Here is a 23,659-nt window from a genome sequence, read left to right as displayed (position 1 = left end):
TGGAAACCAGGGAGACATATGTACACCACAGTATTTCTCAACTGAATTTTACCACATACAAATTCTGTTTTAATAGAATCTTTTTCATTGCACTAAATAGAAACCAAGCGTGATGCACTCGTCAAATCAAAACAAGAGATGAATTTTAGGTAGGCAGAATGTATTTATTTAATCAGAAATTTAAGTCAAACATCATGTCTTATGTGCTGCATCTTAGGGAAAGCTTCATGAGTTCTTACAGCAGGCAGGACTGTGGTCTTTCCTTGTCTTTTATTGGTATTCTATAATTTCTTGTTACTGTCACTTTCTAAACAGGGTCTGGCTAGAATACATATGTACACATATGAGGAGATGTGGAAGAACTTCTGTACCTCTGCATACAGTTTATCAATACAACAACAAATCTGCCTTCCCTGCTTTAAAAACATAAGCAGATTATGAGTCCTGTAATCCTTATGCACAATCTGGCACGTGGAAGAGGAGAGCAGAGCCTTCCTCATGTCTCTCTGCTCAGCTGCTGAAGTGGGCACTGGGGAGATGCCCTCTCAACTCCCCCACCCCTGTGCTTAAAGCGAATTCTGCTCAAAGATGCACCAGATATATTTTATTCCCTCTCATTCCCCCCTGGGGTCAAGTTGCAATCCAGCCTTTTGATTTTGTCCTCTTTGGAATAGGGACATTGTCATCTTCTTGAATGTAATGTGTGATATAGATGACAAAACATCTTGGAGAAATAATGATATCTCCAGCAACACAATGTCCCCTGGCACTGTGTTACAGCATTAATCCAGAAATTACTCAGATTCCCATTTACTACACCACCTCCTCCTCTCAGTGGCTGCATGTGCTGTAGGTTTTACTCATCACTCTCCATGATTCAGTGAATATTACATTAGAAAATCCATTTTGTTTTCTATGCACCATTTTGGTTATGAGACTGTACCTTCCCTGTGCTTTTGCTTTTCCTCCCCACCTTGAGATCAAGCATTGTGGGTGCAGGACAAACTCATTAAAAAACAATGCAGGTCTCCTAAGACAAAAATGTCTGGAAGAACTTGTGGTAGAAATAGATGGCACACATGAGGATTAAGATTCTGTATTAAATACACCTCAGATACTCACTATTGTTCTGTGATGAACAATCACTTTTTAAACTTGCTGTCATCACTGCGTCATTCTTTCTGTCAAAGTCTACTGATGCTGAGGATGTTTTACCATAAATTTCCTGGTCCTTGGTTTAGTTTCCTATGGAGGATTTTGAGCTCAAAACATTACATTTAGAGCTTGAACCCAAAAAGAGCTCCCTTGAGCATTATATTGTGGTTAAAAGGATTTCTCTCTGAGGATGGTTGATAGCTCCTGTATCATTCTCTGCCTTGTCATTTCTTCCTGTCCTCCCACCACACATGCAGGGTTGGAGAAAGGCAGCTGAGCAAAGCAAACCCAGAATCCTTGCTGCTGAAGAAAGAGCCAAAGCTGGAATCTCTGGCCTTAGAAAACTGTTTCTACATTTCTGACTTGCGATATCTGTCCTGTGCTCCTGGTGGCTACTCCAATACCCATTCTCCTCACAGGGAGTGATGAGAGCGAGTTTAAAAAATGATTGTTTATCACAGAACAACAGTGGATATCTGTGGCGTATTTAATACAGAACCTTAATCCTCATGTGTGCCTTCTATCTCTATTACACATTCTTCCAGGCATTTCTGGCCCAGATGTGCAGGTTTTTTTTATAGAGGGAATTCCAAGAATTATAGTGGATTTTTTTCAATGTCAGTAATTTGAAATACCCTCTCAATTCTCCCTCCTGAGCCAACAGTACATCTGATTAAACATCAGGCTTGATATTCCAGCTGCCCTTGCAAAAGAAAATGCAAGAAAATCTTCTTGTGCTGCTGAGACAGTTCCATCTTCTGCTTCTCATTTCCAGTTGCTTACTTGCTAAAGAGGATCAGAGCAATTGTGTGTGCTTGCAGTGGTAAACTGTAGCAGATAATTTGGCAATTTAATTTCTCCCTGATTTCTGCTTATGAAGTAGGAAGCATCTTGTTGTTTTTTGTTGGTTTTCTTTTTTTAATGAAAATGCTATCTCTTCTTTGAAATTATTTGCTGAATAACTCTTTGTTGGCAGATCTCAGGCGATGTGTTTGCTTTGAACGTTGTGTAGTTGTGAAGTGCAGGCTGGCTTTGTCTAGGCATGTAACAAGCTACTGCTTTCTGCCTAGCTGACTCTAACTTTCAGTAGCTGTTGCAACTGTCCAGATTGCACATTTTCTGGAGAGACTATGCAAATTTTGAGACTGAATATTGTTGTCTGTTAACTTTATCTTAGCTGTGGTTGTTTTTTCAATTAGTGACTTCTTCAGGAATTCACTGGAATTAATTGACTGCAGAAATCAAATAGCTAGGCTCAAACCCACCACTGTGAATTGGAAGGTTTTTCTCAAGCTACTGTTTTTGTCTGCTCTCTTGGTTTGAGAAGAATTCATTAAGCTAGAAGTATTTCCATGTGAATATTAAAAGCTGGATGAATATTCATCACATTTCTGTCCTGAACCCAAATTTTGCATCTCAGAATGTTCAAGGTTTTCAGAGGCTGGGTGAGTTATGCAATGTCCAGGTTTGCGTTGTCCTGTATACCTTTCACATTTACTCTTTTGGAGTATCTCTTTAGAAGGAGGACATGCTTGCCCTCAATAGGTTGGGTTTGTCCTATTCTTTGCTTAAGATGCAATTTGCATCTCCCCTGGCTCATTCTTCACCGTCTTTCTTGCATTATTGCAATAAACAGGATCATACAAAAAGGAGCAAAGGAAATGTGTCTCTGGAAAGGGGAGCAGGAACTTGAAATCAGGTAAATGCCCACAGAATTGTCCATTGTTCTGACAGAAAAATGGTACTTTTGAACCAGAAACCTGTCAGTCTCGGAAACAGGAAAACTGTGTGTGATATCAGACTTCAAATAAATGCCAGGTACCACTAGGAATGTTGGAGGCATCATCTTTTTTGTTCATTTTTAGCTGGACTCACTTCACAGCCTTTCAACAGTGTCACCCATTATGAAGTTCAAAGAGGCTTAAATGCTGTAAAACAGTCATCAAATGCCATAATTGAACTTGCCAGTCATCCAGATTTGACCCAAACTGCCTATGTCTCAAGATGTTAGTCAGCTGTCTGGGCTAGATTTCAGTTCAGCCTTAAGAACATGAAAACACCTATCTCTCAGCAGCTTTTGCACAAATCATAAGCAGACAAGGCATTTCGCTCTTCTATCAAAACATCCCCATCATGCAAACTCCTTGAGCACTTCTAACCTGGGATGGACACACTGAACCTCAGACACACTGAAAGGCCATCATCCTGCCATACACCTAGTGAGATTCTGACTGTCTTCAGCAGTACCTCCAGGTCCAGACACATGCAGCTCTTCTAACTGCTAAGGGCTAGATTCAGATTTGCTGTTGGCTCTCCTAAAACTTCATGGAAACCTCCAAGCTGACCCTTAGAGAAGTTAAAAAATCATGGAAATGCAAACTAGAGCTCAAGCTAAAGAGTTATAATTACAAATGGAAATTGGCTATATAACATCTGTTTTAGAATCATAGAATAGTTAGGGTTGGAAAGGACCTTAAGATCATCTAGTTCTATCCCCCCTGCCATGGGCAGGGACACCTCACGCTAAACCATGTCACCCAAGGCTCTGTCCAACCTGACCTTGGACACCTCCAGGGATGGAGCATTCACAACTTCCCTGGGCAACCCATTCCAGTGCCTCACCACCCTTACAGTAAAGAACTTCTTCCTTATATCCAATCTAAACATCCCCTGTTTTAAGTTTTTTATTTTCAGACTTAAATATGTACATTCTTTTTGTGTTTTCAGTACATGTCCAATGCTTGAAGGCCACAAACAACTTCTATGCACTGAAAATGTACATAAATAATATAGGGAGGGTCAAAGATAATTTGCCATCTCTGCAGAGAATAATCTTTTTTGTGCTTGACAGAACCTAAGAAACATTAGCAATTGAAACAACTTCAAAATGATGACCTTCTTTCTGGCTTCCTAATGAATTAGAAGTTTAAAAAAGAGATTTTTATCATTGTCAGAGTATGAGACATCTCCAGAGGTATTTTCCCTGGGTTTAAAAAACTCATGCATTCATTCTATCTTTATAGGTCTCCTGGGATCTCAGAGACAATTACCTCAGAAATTATCCAAAGTTATCAACTCTCTGAGGGAGAATCTCAGCAAATACAAGAAAATTACATCATAAAAAAGTTCTTAGTCATGGAAGTTCTGAACTTCTCTATTTCTTTTCCCCCTCGAGGGCCTCAAAGTGCTTTACAGAACCTACATATACAACATCAGTAGACTGCCATATGAGGGCAGACAAGAGGGAACTACTTGTAATAAGATTAAATGGTTATACTTACATTATGCCTTTGTGTACTAAGTTAGCAGTTGCACAAGCAGATAAAGTACCTACCGACCTTAAAGCAGAGCGTGCTCCTTGAAGAGAGTGAAAAGGCCTCCTCTCAGTTTTGTCTCCTTAACTCAAACAACACATTTAAACTTCCTGCTCATTCCCAAGACTTTTTCCCAGACTTAGCTGCCCCCAGACTTCCTTCCCAGAGTTTTTCTTGTACAGAGGACTACCCCTCATGTCTCTTCTGTTGTTGAAGGGTATAATGGAATCCACCTGCAGCACTGACTCAGCCGTGATTAATCTGCAGTTAACTGCAGGGTCTCAACACCTCCTCCTGCGTGTTGGTAATAGGAGAAGCCTTCTTCCCTGATGATTCAAAAAGTAAAATGAAACAACAAAACATTTTATAAGGAAGAATGGAGGTTTGATGTGTTTGATACATTTAGACTTAACATGTCTCCCTTCAAGCCTTGATAAACCAAGACATAGATTTTTCTAACTCTTCACCCACATTGCAGAGCTGATAGAAAGCCCAGAACAATATTTGATATTTTGGGAGAATTTTTTTTTTCTCTTGCACAGTTGATGAATAATTCAGATTTTATATCATCTTTGCCTCCTAGCAATACAAATTTCAATTTGGCTTCAGCAAGGTCTCAATATAAATATGTGATTAGAGAAGGAATCTAAATGAAATTGCTGTAGTTAAGTTTTATGTGCATTAAATGTATGTACTCCAAGCACTCTTCTCTAATGTTACTTAAAACCCTCCTTTCTTTGAAGCATGGTTTATTCTTAGAAGATTCAAGCTGCTCCTAAAATTCTGCTCCCAGTAAGAGACAAATTAGATAAAAACAACTTTATGAGAGGAGAGAGCTTGCAGAGCTCATGCAAGTAGGCATGCAGTGCTGCTTGACAGCCTTCTATGCCTTTTCTGTAAGAATTATCCAATACATGCTCATATAAGAGATAAAATTTCACTTTTCCAAAATATCTGTAGTGCATCTTCTCCCCAGCACCAAAAGTTGGAAGGATCATGAAGGCTATGGGAATACTGCACATTTATTTTGGCACTGCCTAATGCTTCATGCATCCTGGAAACCAGCACTGGATATGTTCTCATAGTCTGGATGTAAATTAGCCATATGTGCATTAGTGGCATTATTTACAGATTGAATTGTGCAACTACACTTAGGGCTTTTGATAGATTATTTCTATACTGGGTCCAATTTTTGCTGTCATTTACAGTAATATAAATCTAGGATCACTCCACTAAAGGCAGTGGGGTAATTGCTTAGCGTTTTCTCCAGTGTGACAGAGAGCAGAATTTAGCCTCTGATTATGTGCAGCTCTTTCTCTAATCTACTAAGGCTCTTCTTTGTCCACTTTCACATTAGAATTGTGCTCAGAAAATGTACCTGCACATGAAAGCAAAGTGATGCAGTCAGGTTTAGTTGAGTTTGGAGTGTGAGTAAATAGAAATGAAAGCAGTTACCTGGTGTTGCAGTCTCTTGTTGGATATATAGCTTTGCTTTTCATGCTGCTTTGTCTTTGCTTCTAAAAGCGGAAGTGCAGTGGAAGTTTGCCACCGGAGCTCTCTCTTGTTGAGCCTCACTAAAAAGTCAGTACTAACAGAATTATATATAGATGTCACCCTCTGAACTCCTTTGAATGGACCTTGCATTAGCAAAAGTGATTTGTTTTCTTCCTCTGGTCGTTACTTTAAGGTTTACGCTGTACCTGCATGGCTTAAATCAGTGATGCTCCCCCTTTTTCCATTGATGTTTGACAGCATTGTCTATCTAACTGGAAAAAGTAGTGAATAGCAGTAAAAGCTCTCTACAGCAGGTCTTTTGAAAATCCCATGTGCTAGAAAAATATGAAATCAAAGATGGACCACACCAGTCTCAATAGCAAAATAGAAACCATGCTAAGACGTCAGCAATTGTTCTCTAGAAACACTCTCACTGATGGAGTAAATATGATTGTCCATGTAAGAACACAGATGTCTCATCATCCAGCAACATATGATGTGAAGTCATACCAGTGCTGGATGCAACTTCGTAGCTGTGGTTCAAAAGCTCATGTAAGAGGAACACACTGGGATACTGGTTATATCTTTTTCAACTCAATATTTCTAATGAGAAGAAGATGTCTGAATGTATTTTATGTAAGTCATAATCATTTGAAAAAATGCATTAGCAGGCACAGGTCTCATAAGTGATTTTAAATCATCTCCATATTTTGTTTTCCTTCAGCCTCTTTTTTGTTTCTTTGCTGCTGCTCGATCTCATGTTTTCTCTCCCCCATACTACTACAACAGCATGTCCACCTTCATTTACAGTGATGGAAAAGGCCATATAATTAATACTCTAGTTGGGCAATAGAATCATAGAATCATAGAACGGTTTGTGTTGGAAAGGACCTTAAGATCAGCCAGTTCCAACTCCATTGCCATGGGAAGGGATGCCTCAGACTAAATCATGTTGCCCAAAGCTCTGTCCAGCCTGGCCTTGAACACGGCCAGGGATGGAGCATTCACAGCCTCTCTGGGCAGCCCATTCCAGTGCCTCACCACCCTCACAGTAAAGAATTTCTTCCTTATATCTCACTTGAACTTCCCCTGTTTAAGTTTTAACCCGTTACCCCTTGTCCTATCACTTCAGTCCCTAATGAAGAGTCCCTCTCCAGCATTCTTATAGGCCCCCTTCAGATCCTGGAAGGCTGCTATGAGGTCTCCACGCAGCCTTCTCTTCTCCAGGCTGAACAGCCCCAACTTTCTCAGCCTGTCTTCATACGGGAGGTGCTCCAGTCCCCTGATCATCCTCATGGCCCTTCCTTCTCTGGACTTGTTCCAACAGTTCCATGTCCTTTTTACGCTGAGGACACCAGAACTGCACACAGTGCTCCAAGTGGGGTCTCGCGGATTAATTTATGTCAGAATCTTTTGTACAGTCTCCTGCCACTACCTGGGCCCTTCCATCCCTAGTGAAAATATCATGGACGTTTAGGTAAAGCATTAATTGCGCCATTGCTGGGTTTGAGCAGAATGATAATGCCTAGAGAGTGCCGACTAAAGAGGTATATGACTAACATTACCATGCAAATAACCTTTACTCAGCAAAACTCACAGGCAGTTAAAAGTTAGTCCTCACAACTTAAATATAATCCAAGCCAGGATACCACTTTTCAGGCTCATTGCTGAAATGACTTCTATCATAGAAACAGAGACTACTTCAACATTTAAGTATCCAGTATGTGTTTCCAAAGTAGACATTTTTCACTGACTTTTCTATCCAATGGTAAGCCTGAAGTTCAGGGGTCTGTGCCAGAAAAGAGGTAGAAGAAAGATGAGAGCAGTTGGGTTGTGCATGGCACCAGTGGGATTGGACAAAGCTCCATGGACATGGCTCCATTTTTATATTTTCTACAGAAAAATCTGGGCATGGAGAGTATTGTGAAGGAAAGAGGAGGCTGTGCCCCAAGCCAAGCACAGGGCTTCCAGAGCATCAGCGTGGCTGTGAAGAAGGGATTATTCGGGATGTAGGTTTTACCATGGGTCATATACCAATGCTGATTTTACCAACTAGTTCAACTAAGTAAGACTGACCTGCCCCAGCACATCTTTGGTCATAGGTATCATCATGATTAACAAATTTGCCCTGGCCTGAATGCCTCACCTGGCAATCCTGCACTCAGCCCAGTTCACAGGTCTTCTTATGTCAAAGAGCCATCCAGTCTATTTGGAAAGCTTCTAGGGTGAAGAACACACAATCCTCTTGTAGAAATTTTCCTGATGGCTAATTAACCCCACTGTAAATCCTGTCTGCTTTATCCGTAATCAGAATTCGACCATTTTCAGCTTCTAAGTCTTGATTCATTCTCATACGCTAAATTACAGAGCCATTGCAAATCTTCTCCACATGTAGGTATTAATATATCATGATCAAGTCTCTTAACCTTTCTTTCGATAAAGTAAACAGATTAGGCTGCATACATCTATCCCTACAAGGCAGATATCCCAGATCTTGAAATCATTCTTTTCTGATCTATTTTCAATTTTCCATGGCCGCTTTGAAGTGTGAACACCAAGACTAGTCATGATATTCCAGTAGTTTTCCCACCAGCTCACACACAGCTGTACTTCTTGTGCCAGAATCCCTGGCCCAGTAATTCTGCTGCCAGCTTAGGGTTAGGAAATTCAATCTAGGGTATTAAAACACTTGCTATATATTTTCCCTGCATAATTGGAAAGCAGTGAGAGATCAAGCAAAGGATCAAATCTGGGGGGGAAAATGTTTTCAATTCTCAAGTTAATTGTCCTGAAAACTCTGGAGAAATTTACTACAGAGATACTCTCCCATAGAGCAACTGAGTGCTGACTGTAAGTCTGTTTATGCTTTGGACACATCTGTATGGCAGCAGCATAAAGAGTGTGGCATGCTGTTTAATATCTGTCAGGCTTCTTTTTTAAACCACTTAATAAGCATGTATGTAAATTCTACGCAATAAAAAAGTTCTAACAACTAGAACAAGAATAATCTTTTATGTGGTGGCTCCCACCCTTAATCCCAGCTTCTGCATGCCAATTCCTCCCCCCACTTTCACATCCCCATTTCTTGACAGGTGCCAGAAGGTTTCAGAGTTTTCTTGCGGCTTCACCATGGGAACTGCCATTTCACCAGGAATGAATTTGACCCGCTGAGCAATAAAGCTGAGGGAAAACACTCTCTATCCAGAATGGGGGAATTGCCTGTCTTTCTGTTGGCATGTTCTCCTCTGGCAATTTGTTTTTAGCCAAGGAGAGAGCTCCATGTTCATTCAACCTCCCTCTAACTTCACCTTGAGAAAGAAACAGGGCTTTCAAAGTGTCGTTTTCCCAGCCACAGCTGCTGCTTTTAGCATCCAACAGTCTTTAAATCCATAGAAGGCTAGTTTATATGGACAGGGAAGCATTAAATGCTAGGAAATGAGGGTCTTTAGGTAACTATTCCAGATCTGCTATATCTGCAGTTACAGCAATCGGTGGTGTAGGTGGTGTTCTTTTACTGGCTTTTAATGAGACACATTTATTACTGCCTTGCGATAAACCAAAGTAAAGCCATAAAAGTGACTTTCATTGAACATTTGTTTGAGTCCTGCCTGGGTCTTATAAAGCTTCATTTGTTCAAGACTTTAGTTTTTATTTCACATGCCTGCCACCTTTTTGGTAACAGCTGTTATCTCCTTCCATACTTACATAAAATAGGCTTACCTTCCACCAAACAACAGAAACTTGCTTCGTGACACCATAGAGTTAGGAGTTGATCCTTTGTAATCTGCTAAATCAGTTGAGTAACCCAACTACTCCACACGACTGGGCAAGAACATGGGTTTGAAACTGCTTGTGTCTATTTGTTATGATTTCACAGTAGCTGAAAACTGAAACTCCACAGGTTGATACAGAACTGAAATTTTCAGAGCAACAGCATCTAATCCATCAATCTTTATTCAGAGGACTTAAGTCCCAATGACTTAAAAGAGAGACTTTTGCTAGACCCAAACCTTTAACCATAGCACAGTGATAGAAACAAGTATGTAAAAGGAAATAAGCTTTTATAGGCCCAGCGGTGAATCCACTATTTAAGGCTTATGCATTTTCTTCATCTACAGGACTAGTTTGCATTCCACCAAATACAAGTTCCAATATTGCAGCTAAACTCTCTGGAAATATTCTTCAAGAATTGTTCTTCACAATTCACCTCTGTGAGTTAATACCTATTAAAACCTAAAAATGAATTAGATTTGGAATTTCCTGGATTCTTGTGTTTGTCATGCAAATTTTCAGTGCTGTTCTTTTTATGATAATGTGAAATAAAGTAGTTTCTTATAGTAACATTGTAAATCATTTGCTTTCTATTACACGCAGCTGGTTTTGTTACAGTAATGATTTTGTATGGGTGCATACTGCAGTGCATATTAAAGGCAATGAGACATTCTTTTTCAGGGCTCACATGCAATTGATGTTTGTGCAAATATAACCAGATAATGACAAAACAGTAATTCATTATAATATATTAGGGAGGTTGGTTTTTCTCTCTTCTCCCGAAATGCACCTTCTCATATGCTGCAAAATCCTTATTTTCCCTGTTTACAGGAATTACTCCCCACCCTTGCAGATGGAGATTACAGTTTTTCAGCTCACTAGAGATCCAGAGTCAAAATCGAAACCAGCTGGTGTTTTTAGGCGGGTGTCTTACTTTAGCTTACTCAAAAGAACACAAGATGAACGGTAAGAATTAAATAAACCACAAATTATTTTGGGGACTGTCTGGTTTACATTAGAAGTAAACTTTTCACTGCTGGCTGTTGTTTCAAAACTATTGCCTCTATTTTTGATATTCATCCTTGGGATCTAACACAAACTGTGTCTTACTAGTTTAATCCATTGTTAGGCCATGTTTAAATATCTTTTATTATAGTCATGTGCTATAAAATAGTTCTCACTGGAGTTTGGTGGCTCCAAGCCAAAGGGTAATACTGCTTCAAGTGGCACAGCGCAGTATTAAAAGATTTCTTCTCCTTTGGTGTTGGTACTTACCAATTTCACACCTTGAAAAGAGCCTCACTACATCAAAATGTGATATATCTACTTGGAGTGCAGGCACTAGGAAAATATTATAGCACAAAATGAGAGCAAAGAAACCATTTCAACTGTTACCAACAGTTTATTCACTTTATGTGTGTGATTAGCAGCTTGTGTAATTCCTTGCTATAGAGCCTAGGAATTATATACAATATTTCTTAAGCTTCTGTTTTCAAAAGTGATTTTGATCTTAACTTGCTGAAGCAGGACCACTTACAGGACTATATGATTTAGCTCATAGTTAACATTAAATTAGGTCATTTGTATTCAGAAAGGTATTTTCCCTCCTCTGAAATGGTAACTGAAGGAAGGGTGTAACATCTCCAGTTCACCTTGTGACAACATTTTTCTTCCTTATGTATAGCAACAATCACTCAAACATTACCAGTAAAGTGAATGAAGAATGATAATAATGCTTAATAATGTAGGCATTCCATTCTGCAAGCATTTTGGCAGGAGCAGATTCCTTCCCTGATCCATTTAAAAATATTTCCAGGTATGGACTATGTTCCATTGGGATGATCAGGGATTAGGATAAAAAAAATTGCTACCATTACTTCATCGCTGTGGTTTGCACCAGCACCTTCATTCTAGGGTATTATGACATTCAGTTCTGTTGTTTCTATTATCGATGGTGAAAACATGCCCAGAAAGGAAGGAAAGAGACTGTTAGGAGCAGTTAACCTCTGCAACTTCCAAGGAGAGCGCTAACATTCAATATATGCCAAATGCAGGCCCATTAGTTTGAATAATGAGTAAGTATATCTGAGACTCTGTACAAGACAAGATGAAAACAGATTGGGCAGGCTATTGTACCACACTTTATTACCTAGTGAAATGTAATTTGATCCATTTGCAGGAGGAAGAACCAGAGATGCTTGTTTCAGAATTCAATTGTTCCAGAAAGATGTGAGTACCCCGGTGTTGTTATTTTTATATCGACTTTTATGAAACACGTGTAGTTGCATTTTTACAAGGCAGTAGGTTCTCTTAACGATGGCAGCAAGATAAGCAGTGCAAATGGTAGGGGGCTGAGTACATTCTTCTGTCAAATGACAGAGCGCAAGAATATATAGTTTAACTTCAGCCTTGTAGAAGTAAAACCAGAACCAGACATCCAACACCAGACAAGTTGCAGTTGGTTTGATTCCTGGAGAGGTGACTCTCTGGTATCACTTCATTCGGCCATTCCCAGAGAGGGATGTTTGATAACCTGTTTTACAGACAAAAGCTTGGGCTAGATTCACCACACAGCATCATCAGTGGTGGAATTTCAGCTTTATATTTGAACTTGACTGTTGATTTCAAGCTGTAGTGTTCTCTGCTCTGATTTAAGTTTGTGTTCTAGAGAGTTTTACAGATTTGCTTGATTTTTGAGAGAATACTTTTGATCCTGCCTGCTTGAATTTGGAAGAAGCACGTCAGTGAAAGATTATGCTTCTATCTTTAACAGAGAAATGCAGAATTTCATTAGCATAACTTCCACGTTTCCCCCCTACACCCTGAGTCCCCCTTGAGTTGAAATAAACAAGAAAATAATAGGACAAGGAAGTATTGTCAGAGAAGGTTAAAAAAGAGAATTGCCTTGAACTTGGCTTTTGTATAAATCACAGCAGAAATGCTGTCAAGTTAGGCATTGTAGTATTTAAGAAAGTAGCCATTAAGCTGCTGTCAATTGAGATTCATGTATTTGGATATAAACCCCACTTTGCTCTATACCATTAAGAGAGGAAAAGGAAAAAAAAAAGCATCGTGCTCCATTATCACCAACTCAGAAATACTTAACAGGAAACAATAGACTATAAATAAATAAACCCAGGAAGTCAGACAGTAACCAAGGCAGCTTAGACTGTTGCTTTATATTGAAGCTGTATGTGCAATTGTGCCTTTAAATTTCATGAAGACACAGTCATAGCTACTGGTGCTTTTCTTAGGTATTTCTTTTTCAGCATTAGAAGACTCTCTAGGAAGCTCCTGCTGAGCATGTGGAAAGTATCCCCAATATCATAGAATCATAGAATAGTCAGGGTTGGAAAGGACCTTAAGATCATCGCGTTCCAACCCCCCTGCCATGGGCAGGAACACCTCACACTAAAGCATATCACCCAAGGCCTCGTCCAACCTGGTCTTGAACAATATCAACATTGTTGGCCTATTTTTTCATGTGCAGACTCTAAAGTAACTCCTGTAATGTCTAAAATCATATGAACAGACACTCCTTTTCTTTTCTCTTATTTCTTTTCCAGCAGTATGGTACGTGTACCATCTCTTACAGCAACTCTTTCAAACAGCGATCTCACCATCATCATCCTCATCTTGCAAACAGCAACCCCGTCCTTCTAGTAGGCTTAACCTCTTCTCGCTGTTTCTGATTTTTGGGTAGTCCTGTCTTGTTCCTAGAAGAAAAATCCCCACCTTCAATTCTTCATCTTTCTTTGGCTCTGCCTTGCATTCCTTCGATCACCTTCTCCATTCCTGTTGACAGGCCTCCTGCTTGCATCCAGCTCACCCTACCTTTGTGTCTAACAGCAAACTTTGCTCCCCTTTCCCTCCAGTCCCAGTTACTCTTGACAGTGGTTCCAGCAAACTGGGCATGAAAGCCACACATCACCTCATCAGTGTGTACTGTTTTTTAGCTCCATACACACTTCTCAGGCAGGAAAGCAATCACATTTGCAGGACATGACAAGTAATATTGCACTGATAGTCACTGGAAACCTCATCTCTTCCTGCAGTCCAGTCTCCAGGCAGCAGCCCTGCAACTGAAGGTTAGCATCCCTTCCTCCTGAGCTATAGCCCTCGTAGCCCACTGATACAATTTTAGTACTCAAATGGTACCTTACACAAAGTGTTGTGAGAATTGGCAATCCTGGACATAGTAGGGAGGGACCTTAGCTGCAAAATTCAAGTAGTGGTGCAGGAACATCTAGACATCCTTGGAAGGGCAACATCCAGAGTCAGGCTTTGATTCACCCCCATTCCCAATGCACAGCATCTATATGAAGAAAGAATCTTTAAAGCCATTAGAAATATGTCTGAATGCAGGAAAAGATTCCAATGGTTTAAACATGTTTGAAAATCCCAAATGCAAAGCAATTGTGATTCATTATACCTCATCACTTCCTCACTTCCACATTTTTCAGTCTGCTTTTAAACTCAGAAGCGTCTGAAATCCATACATTTTATTTCTTCATACTCATTTAAACACTACTGTAGAAGCCATTAAAATATACATACATTGGAAAACTCAAGAAACATAGCTATATAATATGTTTAAACCTTTATCATGGTGGAATAATAGATAGAGGCAGAAAAGCCTGAAAATCGTATTTTAGAAGCCTGTAGTTCTAATGAAGAGACCTGCAGTAAAATTGTAGTGCAGTTTCCTATATTGGTTCGCACAAATATGCCGGCTACATGTGTAAATTAAATAGCTGTTGCCTTGAAGCATCAAATCTGTCCTATTTTTTCTAACTTTTTACTTACAAGAAGATATCAGTTGTCTTTGCACAAGAATGGGTTTACTTGCCCTATCCCCAGAAGCTGAGGTTTTTTTGTGAACTGACCTTTCCAGAATATTTCTATATGTGGATTCTTCATCACAGCTACTGAAGTGAGTCATAAACCCACTATTAACCTAAGAGTGATCACTATTAGATCTAAGTCTACTAACTTCTGTTGTCTAAGGAGAATGTATCTGTGTCTTTTCCCCCATATTACCTGAGTGAAAGTACTTCAGAGACAACAGAAAGGTGATATTGTACTCTAGAGTCAGACCTGGGGACATTTGCTCAAGCTAAACTAATCCTTTGTTCCTACAATCACCTCAGTTTCTTCTGTCCTGGGGGAGAATTGAAAGAAATAACCATGGGGTCTTTATTTGATAATCTGTCTTTTACACTGATATAGCATTTGTACGTCAAGGGATGAATAACAAATAAAACTACAAAGAAACATAGCAGTTATTTAGAGTTTTCATAATATATGATTCTGTTGTAGCTGTAAAGGTCCCTGGTGGCAAAGGAGCCTTCCCGTCCCCCTGGACAGAGCACAGCAGAAGGCTCTTGGGAGCAGAGGTTGTACCTGTAGCATAGCATCTGAGTTTTATCTGAACAGGCAGATAGCCTTACAACTCACCTGCAGCAGTCATTGCTAAGGGTCAGATGCACTCATAGTTCATAGTGAACCCCCCCCACACCCTGCCCAGCCCAGCACAACATGAACACATCTGATAGGCATATGGACGGGAGGGTGATCTGGAAGTTAGCTCTTCACAGCATGAAGATAAAAACAACTTCCAGATGAAATCACAGGTGCTCAGCAAATTCTTTTAAAAGCACTCCAAAATCTGAGGAAAAAAATCAAAACCAAAAAGCATCCCCCCCCCAAACCAAAGAGAAAATCTTGGTCCTGTCAAAATAGGGGAAAACATCTAGTGGTGTTACGACAGTAGAGCACAGAAAGGAAAGGAAATGGGAAGTGAGCAAGACTAATGGGTTAATTAATGATTATCCAGGCTGTCTGAAGTGGAGAGCTTCTCTCTACACTGTGGCCATGCTGGAGATTAATTGAATGACAACAGGTCTTAAACTGACACTCCTTCTGAGGTAAGAGGCTGGCTAAAACACTGCCCTCCAGGCTCTGCTGGGAGATGGGGATTTGGGACTGTTCTGGTTATGGGTAGATTTTCTCCTGACCACAAACTGCCTGGTTATACCCGTATCAGCCCCTGTGCAGATTTAGTTTTACTCATAGAGGATGTCAGGGTGCTTCAGACCAGAAAGGTTCCCCAGCTTGGGGTAACTTGGAACAACATAACCATTTGGTGAAGCAGACCTGTGTTATCGCTGGGAGGAAAATGTGCAGCATGGGACAGATGACTTGGGTTTGCTGCTTTAACTGTTATGGCACAGTTAGCATGGTATGGCTTGAAGTTTAGACAACCCATTTTACACATTCACACGTGGGAGCATAAATGTCTTAAGCAAATCTCAGCATTTCCAGCCTAGCAGTGGGTTTCGCTCTGCCATCTCTGACAAGCAGAACAAGGCAGCCTGAGGGCAGTGATACCTTTTCCTGAGCCTTCTTCCTGCTTCTCATTCCAGTCAGATAGTTTCCCCATGCAATTGCCTCACCTAAATTTCATTTCTGAGCAGTTTTCAAGGTGATTTACCAATGGCAGCCCAGTGACATGAGAGCTGGTGATGTTACCAGGTAATGGGTCCCGTATGACCCCTTTCCCAACCACTGCTCATCGATAACTGTATGTAACGACTGTGTCTGGTTTACAGTTCACTGTCCTGTCAGTGTGCTCGTCCCTGTACAAATGGCAGAGATCCTGCACGCTGACCCTTGCTGCAGATCTTTGCAGTAGATCAAGAAGATTAATGGTGCGAGTTGGTAGTTTCAAGACCCAGCTCTCCAAATAAAAGATATTTTTTAATTACTGTTCAACCCTATTAGGCATAGGCTTGGATAACATGTGTTTCCTGTTAGAGATGTCTGCCCCAATGGCAGTTGCAGAGTCCTTTTGCATAACTCTTTCCCCCTCCCCCTTGCCTATCTTTGTGCTGATGTGTTAACGTGCAGACATCATGCTAATGGCCTGGGTATGCCTAATCTGAAAAAGCAATTTTGACCCAGTCTTGTCTGGAGTGCTGGGTTGGGTCTGTGTTACATCCCAGGGGGGAAAACTGTTTGCCATGAGTGAGCAGGCACTGCCAAGTGTCTTTGGGATCTTAACTCCTTGCTGCCAGGTCTGATTTACCTTCACAGGTAATTCGCTGCCTCTTTACCCCACCAAATACCATCTGTGTTTTGACCCAAAGGTTTGGTTTATCTTCTGATGGGATTCTCATCAGCTTGATCCATATTTTTATCTTTTGATGGGGTTTAATCAGTTAAGAGGTGTTAGCAGAAAGGGTTCGTAGACATCTGTGGTAGTTCTGGTGTTTACCCCAATGTGCTTTAGGGCAGTTTCCAGTGTTACCTGAGGTCGCAGTATTAGGACAGTAAAATCTCTTTCTTTCCCACAGTGTGTTATTGCTTGAATTCCAGCAATAACTTTCATGTGGATAGAAACATTAGAAAGGATCTCCGAGCAAAGCAGGGAACGGTGCTTCACTCACCAGCTTTTAGCTATCAGTTAAACTGGGATGAATCCTGTAGCCTTTACCTATAGGAGTAATACAGAGCCCTAGACTTGGATTACCTGGATAATTACAAATGTGAGGAGTTGAAGGATCAGGACCATCATTTTCAGTGCAGCTGGAGCAGAGGTGACACATTGTGTAGGGTTTGCAGGGTGAAATCTTCATTTGTACTTCTGAAGTGATCTGGTTTTCTGTTACTTTCTTTGCCGTCTACCCCTACTGCTGGTCAAGCCAAAACGTTCCACTGTTCAAATACCTGGCAACAACTATTTAATTTGACAATTTGTAGATGGTATTCCTGTATTACCCTTTAAGACCTTAATAATAGGTTTTTCTTTAGTGAAGCATTAAAACATTAAAGGCCATAAATTCCAGAGTCACCTGTATCCATTTATTGCTAATTTATTATGGAACATATCATAAAACTTTGCTTGACATATAGGCCTCTTCATAACTATAAATCTTTTTTCAACTGTTTAGATAACTTATGCTTAAGTTCAAGGGAAGACCTCTTGGAACAAATATTTAAAACATCTATTTATTATGCAATCCTAATACGTACAAACTGTATGGGAAATACTGAGAAACATTACTCTATATTCAGATTTATCACTTCAAGCTTTTGGGGGATACAGCTATTACAAAAATAAGAACTATGTGTCAAGTATCTGCTTTCTTAAAAGGTTTAAGAGGTCTAACTGAATATAGTTGTTATTACAGTTAACATCAAACATAGAAATGTTCCTCTTCAGATTAGGTTTGTCATCTGTAACCTGGAACCACTGAAAGAATTGTAAGGTTGCTTCGTACAGGAGAGCTCACCAGAAGTTTTCAGACTTTGTAATTCCACATCAAACAAGTCTATAATATTGTTGCTACAGGGCTTGATCTTGCTCTTGTGAAGTCAGTTTTAAAGTCCCAGTGATGCTGGATCAGATATATGTTTATATCTGATCATATATATGTTTATATATAGGAGAAATAATTTGGGCATTTCATACACTATATTTCAAAAGAATTGTTTGGGGGTTGCTACTGTTTATATTTGCTTCTTTTAAATTACCTGCTCTTGTTCCGTATGAGAAAGAGTGTTCTTGCAGTGTATAAAGTCGAAAGTTCCTTGGATATAGCAAACCAGCCTTCTAAAGAACGCTCCTTTTATTTTCTTTCATATTTTTGCCCTGGCTGAATTATTGGCATTTGTATTTGCTACCAATAAATATGTACTATTAGCATACATAGTAAACAAATTGGTTGTAGGAGCAATGCATGTGCATACACCAGGCCAGCTTCTTTAGCAAGGAGTTGGTTTGTAAAAGGAAAATGCAAATGTTTGGGTGCCTCATTAAAAGACTCTATTTATCCTTTGCCTGCAAATCAGGTTGCTTGCATATGGAAGGTAATTATCATCTTTGAAACATATTCCCCTCTTAGTGCTGTCCCAATCAGTTCAGCCTGATATGTGTTTGCATATGCTCTGTGGCCTCAGGATTTTCTTATAAAGTATGTGACCAAAGTCCTGGTGAAAGGTCAGAAGAGCACAGAAAGCACAACTCTCACTCTGGTATATTAATGTCTGAAGAAAGGGGATGGAAATCTACAAACCTACACAAAATGCTATGCTTTAAAGCAAGCCACTCATAGTAATTAAGATCGTAATGGTTTTTGTACTTGAGAAAGCCAAACCCCAGTTTGCTGTAACACAATCACATTGTTAGCATCTAAATGAAAGCAAACGGATGGATTCTTGCAAAATATACCCAAAACACATTATTCAGTTTTCTGTTGACTTCATCACTGATTTCTTAATATGGCTCCTTTTGGGGAGGGTTCATACTATAAACAGGTATATCCGCTAAACAGCCATGCAGGGAAGAGGGTTGGTTGTCTATTGATGCTTTGGCCCTGTCTCTACCTCCCAATTTCACTTGCTGATTTCTGCTTTTCAGAACTCCTCTGTGTTTCACCCTTCCTAATTTTCTCCCTGCTTTCTGCTTCGTGTTTTTTCCTTATCCTTTTTGCCAGTCCTTTCCCCCAACATGCTGTGCCCCTGCTCCGTATACAACATAGAGAGAGAGCTCTGACAGCCAGATTCATGCTTTATGTTTAGCATATATCACACAAAAAGCATCAGCTACCATTTCTGATGGGTCTCTTTGTGCCCCAGGCTCTTTTACTGGGGAAAGTATTCATGGTTTGGGCCTCACTGAGAAAATGAGTGAATCAATATATAAACCTGGTCAAGAGAAGAATGCCAGCAATTTGTAAGCTTAAACAAACCAATTATGTGTTGATGAAGTCAGCTATAACAGGCATGATTTTACTATTACTTATGGACTCTCTATCTTTGCAACAGGCGCTAAATTCTGCAGTACCACGGTAAATAACTTTTCACATTACTTCCCCAAAGTTGCCCTTGATGGATTGTTTAATTAACTACATTGCTGATATCTGACAAAACAAGCAACTTTCCCAGTTATTTATGGTCTTAGGTTTCACCAAACTACATAATACAATGTCTCTTTAAATGTTGTCAGGTGCTGTGAAAATTATCAGCCTCAAGCAGCGAAGCCTAAGGAACTAGGCAAGGTTTAGAGCTAATACCGTGAGTTTCAGTTACTGATATAATCTCACCAAAATAGAAGAATTACCTTTAATAAATATATTCCAGGACAGCCTGTGATGGGACTCAACAAGCAAATTAAGTGTTGTATTCAAGTGCTTTGTTTTCTGTCTGCAGAGAAACTCCTGGGCCAGGCTCCCTTCTGGCACAAGGCTGCTTAAGTCAACAAATGGAGTTACACCCGAGATGAATTTGCCATGCTATGTTTTTCTAAATAGATTAGGGGTCATTTGAAAAGCTGTAAATAAACCTTTCAAATTCTTTAAGGCAAAAAGAAACAAATCTCCAAGAGGAAGAGAAGGGGGTGGGGGGGGAGAAGAGATTTATTCTGCTTTCCCAGAACTGCAAGTTTCCAGGTGTTCACCTTTTGATCTGGCTACAGGCAATGATTTTCTGAAGTGGTTTCTGATGGTGCCTGACATCATTTATGGCACTCTTGAACAATCTTGTAATGTGCTAAACTACACAAAATTAAGTGAGTTAGTGGCTAGCTAAGAGTAGCAAAAGGGCTACAGGTATCACAAGCACTTTGCTACTTGCAACAGCATGTGCAGCCTTGAAGCAGTGTTATTTCTTTGATTTGATAATGAGAATAAAATAATGACTGTTCTTAACTATTAATGGTACAGTAGGGTGAGGAGCCCTTGGAGCCTCACTGTGCTTGATGCTGTACAAACACAGAGGGAAAAAAAGTCTTTCCTAATGGCTTATAGCCCAGCTGAAGGCGAAACACAGCAATGGAGGCAGCAAACCATAGGAAGTAAAAGGACAAGCAGTGTGAACCCACATGAAAGCATCACATCTGTGTGCGTGCTTAGACAGCCCATGTTACTTGTTTAAGGTTTTTGTTACTTTTTAAGGTTTTAAGGTTACTTGATGAAGGTTTTTTTTTTCTATAACGTGATCCTATCTTATAATTAAAAGCTAGAAGAATCCTTCCCATGAGCTAAAGGCATGGCAGAACTGGACTTCACTGGTGGATGCTGCACCGCTGAGCCAAGGTGCTCTTTATTTGCACGGGTGAAAGCACAAATGATGTTGTTGACTTTCAGGCAAGCAGAACAGAAGTTACCTTTGAATACTTATGAACGGGATCAAACTCAAACTGGCTCAAGTGTCAAAGTTGGAACAGTCACCTACAGCAAGTCAACAGCATTCACTCAGCTTCACTTCTTTCCATGTGAGCTGTAGCTCATTTGCTTTTTCTCCAACAAACCAGTCTCAGAGATCTTCCACTGTGCCCAAGGAGGGAAGCTGCTGTCTGTTGTCTGCCTCTCAAGATTCCATTAGTTGTCTTAGCTCTGCTCTGCTCAGCTTAGAAAGGGAAGTAAACACCTGAGTGGAGGTAGGCGGTGTGAGCAGAGGGCAGATCTGATGTGGAAAACCTGAGGATATGAGCTATAACTTCTCTTAGCTGGAATTTCCTCACGGCTGAAGGCTTGTTGTGCAGATTTGTTGTTGTCCAGGCAAAGTGTAATAAAGAGATGTGATTATCTCATTGTCTCCCAGCCTGGTTGCCAACATGTGGGAGGTGTTTCTAGTGAATGCTTCTGTAAGACATGGAAATCTCTGCAGTACTCCAGTACCCAGCTCAGAAATGAGAGTGAAACACTGCAGTTCTGTCTCCTACAAAGTATTTAATCTATAAATAACTAATTAGGAGCCTTGCAGACTTTGTCATTACCAACGTCAATTCTAAAGGTTGAATGTGTTAATGACATTTTAAATTCTCATTTCGTATCAACAAAGACTGTGAATGCTCAGCCAAATTAAGAGAATTTGCATTGTCAGTGAACTCTCTTCTCCCACTGCAAAAAAAAAAAATAGTCTAAGAAGAGAAATCTATCCTTGAGATCCTACCATGATTTTGGTAAATCTTTTCCAAGTGCTTATTCTGCAAATCACTAGATTAATACCATTTAGAAAGATCAGGCAAATGAAGCCTCAATTAAGAGAATTAGTTAAATCCATTATAGGCTGTTGGCCTTACTCCCCACCTCAGGAAGGATTAAGCACCACACCCAAAGTCTGTTTGATCTTATCTTCAGGGCACTATTTATTAATTACACTTAGTTATTCATGGCAAACCCCAAAACGAAGCAGTTGAACATTAATCCGGCCCTTACCTTTCCCTCAGTTCAGGGACTTCTTTGGGATGCTTTTCTTATCTTCTTGACTTTCCCACCCTTAGTTTCACAGAGCACTTGCCCAAGAGTCCCTTGCTGCAGGAGCAGGCTCTTTTCTATAAGACCACAGGTCACTCGTCAGTGCTAAATCCAGAAGCACCCTCCAGCCAATGTCAAGCACTATAGAAACAGAACATTTATGCTGACTAATGGGCTCTGTGACCTGCACTACTTCTGGTGTTTGTGGAGAGGTAGCATCTTAATGAGAGGATTCACAGCAGCCAAGCTGGCTAAAGCAGCTGTTCAGAAACACAACCAATAGGAAACTCAGTCCTGTAGGATTCATTTCTACCCAAAAGTTGTATTTCAGAGGGCAAGTTTTGCACTAGTCTCTCTCCATCGTATGTCCAATGGCTAATATATGTAGCTGGAACATGGGCAGCCCGTGACTGAACTCTTATGTGGAGGACTATGAAACCACCGACACTTCCAAGAAGTAAATCCAGAGTGCCCCCAAGGTGATTTCTTCTCTCCTTTTCCTCCACAAGACCTGTATTACTCAATGTCAAAGCAAAGCATAGCATAGGTGACTGAAGGCAGCCTGGCCCTTCAGGAGACAAAATACCCAATTGCAACCTCTAATTAATCACCCATAATACATTTACTAGAGTTATGAAGTAACTATAGTTAAGGTCTATAACTAGAGTTAGATATTATAGATTATCTGTTATTATGGATGTAAATTTGTGGCTCAGTTGCTATTAGTTGCTTTAGGGATAAATTGGTCATGTTATGACTTTAACCACCCAGGTTTTGTGGCCCTTGTGAAATATAAGGGCAGTTTTGTGGTTGCCTTTTTTGCAGTGAGGGTCCTTCTCTATGGAAACTGAACCGAGATGATCAAAACATTGTATGTATAAAGTGTAAACAAAGGGCGAGCAAACAGTGACTTTATACTGGTCGTCCTGGTCTGAGGGCGAAACAATAAAGGAAAGCACAACACAGTTATCTGCTTCCTATTTCCACTACGTGATCAAAGCGTTTAACTTCAGTTTGTTTGATTCTTGATGAAGTTCAGGCTCTTTTTTTACCGTGGAATACCAACAGAGAAGCAGTAGAAAGTGTCTGAAATGCGGGTTCTTTCTGTGTTGTTGAACGCCAAATCCTTTTGAAATCAAACTCTTCTGCAATCAGATTTAAAGCTGATTTAAAACAAGAATTATAATATTCCCCCACCTAAAAACATAATAATCTCTATTCCTGCCTCTGGATTTGCTGATGTACCATGGCTTTTAAGTATTTACCTTCTAGATATGAAGCTCCTTAGGACTGCGTAATGCCTTATTATTATTACCAGTCCCTCAAGCCATAATGAACTCCGGATTATAGCATATTCCATATTTAAGTTTTCAGGACCAATAATTATTATATGTTCTTTGTTCTGAAATTAAAGAAGTCACATGAGTAGTTCTCGTCTGCTCACTGCACAAGATCTGATTGGCAAGCTCCACACTGCAAATGCTAGGGAAAGCCCTAAAACTGTTCCTTTTGTCATTTTCTTGATGGTGGGAAGGTATTTCACAACTTCCTTGTTTTGATTTACTAATCCAAAGAGCTGGCACAGGCTACAGCCGTTAAATGATGCGATCCTGAATCTTAGAATGAGGATGTGTTCATACCTAAAAAAGCCTCAAATGAAATCCA

The 23,659-nt window shown here is 40.1% G+C and overlaps 1 long non-coding RNA gene across 1 annotated transcript; it reads left to right on the top strand.

Annotated features, from left to right (window-relative positions):
• Nucleotides 1-15,152: 15,152 nt before the first annotated feature.
• LOC133272418 (uncharacterized) lies at nt 15,153-21,438 on the top strand. Its single transcript, XR_009744406.1, has 3 exons — nt 15,153-15,367; nt 19,744-19,811; nt 20,882-21,438. It is a non-coding gene; the product is annotated as an uncharacterized LOC133272418 (long non-coding RNA).
• The last annotated feature ends 2,221 nt before the right edge of the window (nt 21,439-23,659 follow it).

This window comes from Pezoporus flaviventris, unplaced genomic scaffold (genome assembly GCF_033815535.1).
Source record: "Pezoporus flaviventris isolate CSIRO_AGI_PZ_B2104156 unplaced genomic scaffold, CSIRO_AGI_Pfla_v1 ptg000029l, whole genome shotgun sequence".
In the NCBI taxonomy this organism is placed as follows: Eukaryota; Metazoa; Chordata; class Aves; order Psittaciformes; family Psittacidae; genus Pezoporus; species Pezoporus flaviventris.
Note: the sequence above shows the minus strand (reverse complement) of the source record. Positions and strands in the feature narration are given on the sequence as shown.